The sequence below is a fragment of the Engraulis encrasicolus genome, chromosome 13 (assembly GCF_034702125.1).
Source record: "Engraulis encrasicolus isolate BLACKSEA-1 chromosome 13, IST_EnEncr_1.0, whole genome shotgun sequence".
Lineage (NCBI taxonomy): Eukaryota > Metazoa > Chordata > Actinopteri > Clupeiformes > Engraulidae > Engraulis > Engraulis encrasicolus.
Window position 1 is genome coordinate 3,254,076 of NC_085869.1, and position 8,704 is coordinate 3,262,779.

The following is an 8,704-nucleotide window of genomic DNA, read 5'->3' on the forward strand; positions in this document are numbered from 1 at the left end:
ATTGTGTGTTTTCTTGCACTTTTTGAAGACCTCTGAAACCTGTTTTTTTGTACAGTTGTGTTTATACTCAATTTAAATAAAACATGTTTGTATGACATCCAATTTTCTTTCAGATTATTTCTTGTCAGGCTTTTCAGAATACAACCATATATTTCACTTTTGCATAGATGCTTACTGTTAGTTGAAAATACTTGAACATGTCAGGATGGTGCAAGCAGCCTAAAAGCCTCTGAAAGGCCTTAGACCTCAGAGGGTTAAAGGGGTATGCCACTATTTTGGGGCTTAATACAGTTAAATAGTTGGCAAGGGTTTATAAAGGTGGCAAAGTGTCTTATTTTTCATGTTAAGCGTTGTCTTGCTTTAAGACAAGTTAAAAGAGGGAGTATGTACCCTGGCCAACGATTTCAACTGTATTAAGCCCCAAAATAGTGGCATACCCCTTTAAGAAATGTGTGAAATCCCCCCCATAATCCACCATGACTGAGGCACCGGTAGTATGATACTATTGTGTCATATTGCTCTGTTAACATATTGTGGGGGAACTTCCCTCACACATGTGAAATATTTTTGTTAAAAAACATTATGAACAGAGTTGAATCATAATGGTAGATTAAGGCTATCGGTTAGATGTAATCAATCAACTATTTTCAAAAGTGGGAATTTCTCAGATGAGCTTCAATTAACAGCACTTATAATGAACAGATGTCCACATGGGAATGTTGAGGTAGTCCGGTAGTGCATAGGTTAAACCAGTCTGACACCACCATTAAGAAATCAACATGGCTAACTTAAACTGCAGCAACCATGACACCAACTAGCCAGCCAGCCAGTCAACCGACCAGCCAGCAAACCAGTCCAGCTGGCGGGCTGCCAGCCGCCACCCGCCAGCCAGCGAGTCAGAGTGCCAGCACAATGTTGTGCCATGCAGGCAAGCAACCAAACAGGCCAACCGTGACAGGCCAGCTGTATAAACAGGTGCAAGTGAACCATGTGACCAGAGTGATCAGGCATATGGCAGGTGCAGGCAGTTATTGAATGATGTCAGTTATTATTACTCAAGTGAGACCACACACTAATTGACAGATTGATTGGGCATTAGGTGTTGCTGGCAGCAGTGTTAGAGGTTCTTAGAATGTTTCAATCATTGGTGCTCATGGTCAAGAACTAGGTCAGTTTTAAACAAATAGCCTGGACTACTTCTAAAAGACTGAATCCAGAATCCAAGAGAAATATTTTCAATTTAATCAGTAGGCTACACAGTAAAAAATGGAGTGTCAATATTGCAGAGTAAACGCATTTTCCTCTGAATAGAGTAGTTCTAACAATAGGCAGAGTAAACTCGTCCAAATGGTAGTGTCAAAAGTGAGAGTAAAAAAGTGAGCGTCAACATTTCAGTGTAAATCTATTTTTCTCTTGATAGAGAGGTTATAACAATAGGCAGAGTAACTCCTCAGACAAAATAACTCTGCAGGGTGATGATTCCCCGCGAAAATTCTAGAACCGGAGCTGGAGCTGGCATGGCATGTTGGAAGTCGTTTCTCTCCCTGCGTGGTAAGTGGATTTGAATATTTATCGAGTTTTTGCTGTTTATGACCTACATTTTTCAATACACTGATGCTGATGATAGACTACTGTATGGTATTAGGTTAAATTAGGCATGCATATATGTAGGCTAGCCAATTAGTATTTTTCCACTGATGCATTCGACTGCAATACTAGGCTACATAGCTTTTAGAAGTAGGCTAATGAATAGTTGTTTTAAATGAAAACAAAATCCGACTGCATTTGCTTGCATGCTGACGCCGTGTGGTGTGGTGAGTATTGAAGTTTTCTCTTGTTTGCTGAGTTTGGGTTACCCGTACCAAAATGTAGTGCTAAGCTAGCTAGCTTGACAACGTGGTTTCCCAGATTGTATGGGTTTCCCCCAATGGCATTAGCATTGCAACGGTTCAAAAGTTCACTTGAGAACGGACCCAATGTTTTGCAAGGTGATGTGCTCGTGCTTAATTTGTGGCTCTGAAACCAGAAATGCTCGATGTTAACATTAAGAATATGTTAGTGTTGGAAACCGTTTACAGTTAAGTGTTGCTCAGTTTTATGGTAAGTTGTAGATTTGAGAGATTCATCTACTCGTCCACCTCATAGATTAGCACGCTAAACATTGCCCGCTCGTAGTTGATGCTTGATACCAGGAATGTTCTGTTTGGGCATGCGTGGACACACGTGTAGTATATAAAAGTGATTATTGATTCGTCACGTAACATAGCTACATCTAGAACTAGTCCCTGCATGGCTTGCCAAGTCTTCGATGCCGGTAATCATACACATGCGTTAAATATGGGTTTGGTGTCAACTGTGGTGTTTTTGACTCATGCTGTAGTTGAGAACCACCGAGTTCTAGCGTTTCGCTTAGCCGGTGCAGCTTTCGTCAGTGCAGCTCAACAGAGGAAGAAGTGTGAGTGGAAGAGGAAAGGATGTATTGTTGTCGACGCGTTTCAGTTGCTTTGAAAGTTGTAGTAGTTGAGAGTCATCTGCTGACTAGCCTTTATTTTTGCAAGTTTGGTAAATGCAATCCAATTAATGGACGAGGAAGGGGATATGAGTGTGGAAAGGGTGTCGTGTGTGCACGCGTGCTGGCAGGCTCGCTCTGTCGTGTGTGTGTGTGTGTGTGTGTGACCTGACGACTGTTTTGTTTAGAACACCGGTGCAGCTGAAGGCCAGCGCAAATGGGTGAACCGAGGAGAGAGTGTGATGGGGAAGGTGTGTGTGTGTGTGTGTGTGAGCGAGCGAGAGAGAGAGAGGGAGAGAGAGAGGCCGCGTGATTGGATACTGCAATTAGGAGCAATTTACCTGTTTTCCCATGTTTTGCTGAAGAATTATATGCAATCATCTATTTAACAGATGTTATGTGGATGTGTAGTGTTGAGGCAACTCAGTTGGCTTTAAGAAGTTCATAAGGACATGGAAAAGGATGACTGTGTTTCATGTTCTGATCAGTGCCTCCCATACAGGTATCCTAAAACCAGCTCGTTAGTGTTCCTGATCCAACTGTGTGAGTGTGTTAATGTGTGAATATGTTGACGGGTATTAACAGTTTCTCAACTTTCTCAAATTTAACAGAAAATGCTGTTGCGTGTCTCATTTGGTGGAGTGCAGAAGTACATAAAGATGCTTGAACTGACGTTTGATGATTTCTTGAGAGAAGGTTAGTCGCCTAATTTGAATTGAAAGTAGGCCTATAATGTAGCTTAATGTAACTTAAAGTGGTGACATACTGCAATTATTTCTCATCAGATCATTTTGTGCACGGTTTATTTTTTACTCCAGTGAGTTTGAAGTTCAACATCCCCGAAGACAGATGGTTGGACCTCAAAGTTTATGACCAGTCTAACACAGAGGTAGACGCCGAGGTTTTTGAGGAGCTCGTAAAAGAGTTCCATGGACCTTTCCTAGTTTCATTGGCCAATGGAGCACCTGGTAAGTGTTGCCTACTTGCATATGATTTACACATACATCATTTAGGTGGAAGTGTTGAACTATGTAAGCCACTGCTTAGAAGCCATTGTTTAACACTTTTTTATGTATCTTATTATTTTTTTGCTACATTTTATTTGACCATGTGTTGGACAATGCTGTTGCAACTGTACACTGCACCTAGATATCTTTTTTTATTATCAAAATTTTGCTACTAATTACTTGTATACTGCTGTACTCTGTGCCAACCCCTTACTCTGTACTTGCTTGAATTTCCTCCTTGTAGGTCGCTCTGTTCAAAGGCGTCAGCTAAATGTAATGTAATGTAATTGTGTTAATATTTTCCAATGCTCAGGTAACCCTCAGTTCACATCATCTCCAGGGTCTACTGCATCTGACGACACAGTGATCCTCAACTTCTCCCTGCTTGAGCCAGCTGAGGAACCCCTTGAGCCAGCTGAGGAACCCCTTGAGCCAGCTGAGGAACCCGTTGCAGCCCAAGGCAGTCAACCTAAAAGGCCTTGCCGCATCAACTATGAAGCAAAAACTGTGAGTTTGTGGGTGTGGGTGGATATAGGGGGTTTAATTTGCACATCGTGTATGTATCTTGTTTGTTTCAGAATTACCAACAGTTTTTCAAAATACATTGCTGCATATGTTATCTTTTAGCTGATTGAAAAAATCCTGACTACAAAGCCTGGAGGTGACCGTATCATCGAGGAGTATGCAAAAACAAAATCAATCACAGATTCAACCAGAAGACGGCTCATCAACATACTTGCTGCAGAAATGACGGAAACACATGGGTAAGTATAGGTCAAATGTGTTATCATGAGACAGTTAAACATCATTGCAATTATTGTTTCGATTATGGTGTTCAGTGTCCTCTAATAATGTTGTTTATTGAATACACCAGGACCTCGCCGCCGCGGAGTGTGAAAGTGATGTATGCACAGGGGATTATTGCTCTGTTTCCATATCTTGAAGACCCATACTCACAGAATGGCTATGTAAGTAAAGGTTTTACAATATATCACCCCTTCAAACTGTTGCTTGTATTCATGGTAACGCTTTATTTTAGTGTTACATCTATAACCACGAATACATACAATGTTAATGCCGGTATAAGTAACTTTTAAGGCATGTACTAAGCAAAATCAAACATTTGTTAGGTCCTTACTAAGGCTATATTGGTAATAAATCCCTAATTGTGCACGAACAAGACATTTGCAAACACATGCCTAACAAATGTTTGATTTTGCTTAGTACTTGCCTTACAAGTTACTTATACAGTATACAGGCATTAACATTGTATGTGCTAGTGCTAATAGATGTAACACTAAAATAAAGTGTTACCGTATGAGTGTACATTATACTGTGCATACTGTATATTATACATAGGAACACTACTACGATCCGGAAAGTGGTTCAGGATACATTGCATGGCGGTTGAAGACCATTCAACGAAAGGCTTCTGAGGAAAGAGTTCCAGCAGTTAAATCTCCTAAAGGTAACATGTATAATGTGGGTGAATGTTCAACCTGTGAAGTGTGATTAAAGGAAGATATACAACTGTGCAGTTCTAAACATTAACAACAAAATTGTTTTGTTTTAAAGTTGGTGGGCCAGGCCATGGACGTACTACACCCTTTACTGCCGAAGTCCTGACTGATGAGGAAGTGGAATCCGCTATCGCTGTGTTGAGACATTCTGCTGATGAGGAAACCATCCGTGAAAAAATGAAAACCACCTTCAGTTATCGCCAAGCAATGGTCAATGACCATGACAAATCTGCAGAGGTCTTCTCAGTTTTTCCACGGTTCCTGGACACACCAGGACTGGTAAGACATCTAGTTCTACATTCATTATATGTCTGTAATGGTATTTTATAGGTACTCTAGGTGTAATGTATGCGTATTGTCTATGTGTCATTGTCTATGTCAAATTGTCTATGTCCACACCTAAAGTCTACGTCTATGTCTGCATGGGAAAGTAAGAAATGTCATTTCAAATTCTTTGTATGACCAGTAATGTAAAGAAATCGACAATAAAGACGACTTGACTTGATTGAAGAGTGAGGCCTATTGTAAAATGTTGCACAAGGTACTGACTTCAGTTGTCCTCCTTTTCGTCATTTTTTCCTTTTCAAATTACAGATAGAGCAGGATTTCAGACTGATGTTTGGCGAGCAGACTGCCAATAAATTCCTGGAGAGATGGCCTACCACTTTCAGGGCAAGAGTCATTAAGGAAAGCCATGGACTGGTCCCCTCCACGGACCTTCTTGATTTGATGCACAATGCTGAGACATCCACTGAAGTTGAAAATGGTAAGTCTTTGAATGTGGAGAAGCATGTTGCTAAATATATTGAGGACGGTGGAAAAGTATGGCTGAATGTTAACATGATGCTTGTTTGACTTAAGGCTGGGACAGTGATACGTCTGCCATCATACTGCTGCTACATCTGCTACCGCCATCCGCACAGGGACGCAAGAAGCCAGGGAAGATATCAGCATCTAATGCAGTGGATCACCTCATCAAATTCCAAAAGGTACACTAGAATTATATTTGACAATGAATCAAGTCCTCCCACCACCCCTCCACTCCAACAACACTTCATACCCCATACATGAAGCCTTTCCTTAGACCAGACTAGACCACCACCGTCCCCCGGCACACACACACACACACAAACACACACACCATTTATAGTCAGGGAGTATAGTATAGTATAGTATGCCCTTTATTATCCCGCCATGGGGAAATTCATTTGTTGCAGCAGTAACATACAGATTGTGCAAAAACAGCAGACAGCATACATACAGCACAGGACCAGGAGGTTAAAAAAGTATATATAAGATAGATAAAAATAGAGATGTTAAAGAAAATAGAAATATCTCTGTTAAAAACATCAAGTACATTAGTAAAAGTGAAAGTGCATTTGTAAAAAGTGCATTAGCAGCTTCATGAAAAGGAGGAGAGGGGGCTAGAACAATAATAAATAAGTGAATAAGTTAAAAAGTTAAAAAGACCATCACTACAAACCACCACCATCATCATCATCATCACCGTCACCACCATCATCACCACCAGGAAGGATATTCTACCATGACGACTGGTAACTGTAGTATAACGCACTCCCACTGTACTTTTTTTACACCATATTGTACATGGCCACAGAATGCTCTAATGTTTCAGACATAGTTAGTACTAAACTATCAAGTCAAGTGTGTGTGTTGAGGTAGTGCAGGTAGGATGTGCAGTCATTCAAGTGTAAGAGGCATGAAAAGCAGCAGTAACATGTTTGGCCTCTAGAGTCATTCTGCAGTTGGCAATCGTAGCTTGTTATATACCATATGAAAGCTTGAAGTGTGCACTATACGAATAATATCCTGCACACGCACAGCCTAAAACATGAGTCCACTATTGAGCCCACCTCTTCAAACATTACTCCTCTACCCTTACACTTTCTAACATAATTTTAAACATGGTCACCCTCACTGTGCTACCTTGGGCCAACACCACTCCACATCATTCCCTCAAACCTGAGTCAACCACTAGTAACATAACATTCTTACATCCTTTATTTTTTAGAGTTGAGAGTGATGTCATGTTATTGTTCTAATAAATTGTGTTATTGAATGTGTTTTGTCATAGACGGGAACAAGCCTGCAGCAGCATCTAGACAACATCACTGAAAGTCGTCAGCCCTACCTCCTTGCACAGGGACCCACAAAAAGCAGCATTCACTCCTTCTTCATTGCCATCGACAAGCACGCACTTCCATGCCAAGGCACCACCTCAGTCGGAGCCCTGGATGAACTCTTCAAGGCCCACTTTGTCTTTGGTACATCTTACAGTCCTGCCTTGAACAACTTTTTCACTTTTCTCCAAACTTCCATTTACAACATTGATGTAGGGAAAACTAAGGAAACGCCAAGAATTGCAGAGTTACGAGCTAGAATGGTGCGTTAGACTCAATTAAAGGATAACTTAAGCCACTATCAACATGCAGCTGTAATGCTCACACTACCCTGGACTTGTCAGTACCTGAGATTTTTTCCAGCCTTTTCTGAGATCCTGGTCATTGTAATGGGGGCAGGTGTTTGTTTAGGCCACACCAATTTAATTTGTTGGTTCTCTGATTTTTTCAGGAAAAAGTTGAAGCGAGAGGGCGAAAAAAATAAAATAAAAAAATAGTCGTGTGGTTATACCACCTGTATATCAGCCTCATATGGACCTCCAAAGGAAGGTGCAAGACAGGCAAACACCTGGACATGGAGAAGGACAGTGTAGAAAGAAATTAAGGCAGCCAAATAGACCAGGTAGGTTAAAATTAGCTCACAGGGCAATTATTATATTAATCTGGTTTGAATAAACTGAGATGATTCAACAGTTGAATAGTTGTTGTTTTTTGCTATCCCACTCCACTAATTCCACTAAGAGCAATACTGTGTTTCACCGCTGCTACTGCTAACCCACAGGGGCTTCAACTTGCCATTGCATGTTTGTCTGTAAATGTTTCAATGTAACACGTTTCCTGATTCGCTAGTCGTAATCGGCATGTTGAAAGGAGTGGTTTTATTGGTTCTCTACGTCACATGACCTCCAACACATGACACCTCCCCGTTCATGAAAACATGCAGTCTTCGTTTTTTTTAGCGATTTCATTTTTTGGGGTATTGAAACTGATTTTTTTTTTTTCCATTTTGATACAAAATGCAAGAGGCGAATCCGAGAACCAACAAATTAAATTGGTGTGGCCTTACATTTAAAAAAAAAAACATCTTGATTTATTCCCAAAAACATTAAAAAGGTTATGCAACATCAGCAGACAACTAGCAAACAGTGATAGCTCTTGAGAAAATATTTGTAGTAGGCCTATGTCAAGAATTTTTAAAAAGTAAACAAAAGCTGCCCCCATTACAATAGCTCAGATCTCTGAAAGAAAAAAAATGGCATCACCGGGTTCTGACAAGTCAAGGGTAGCGTGAGCAATGCAACAGCTTATTGAAATTGACTGAAGTGGTCCTTTAAAGTGACACTGTCCCATTTTTGGAAAAAGCTTATTTTACACCTCCCCTTGGTTTTACCGGTCTCCTATACTTTCAACCGTTCTCGGGTTATGGCAGTGCAAATTTTACCTCCAAGCTAGCAGTTAACATTGAGTCCTATGACACCAGCTGGTTTCATAGGACTCAATGATAACTGCTAGCTTGGAGGTAAAGTT

The 8,704-nt window shown here is 40.7% G+C and overlaps 1 pseudogene; it reads left to right on the forward strand.

Moving 5' to 3' along the window:
• The first annotated feature begins 3,041 nt into the window (after window positions 1-3,041).
• Window positions 3,042-7,567, forward strand: LOC134460623 (uncharacterized; annotated as a pseudogene).
• The last annotated feature ends 1,137 nt before the right edge of the window (window positions 7,568-8,704 follow it).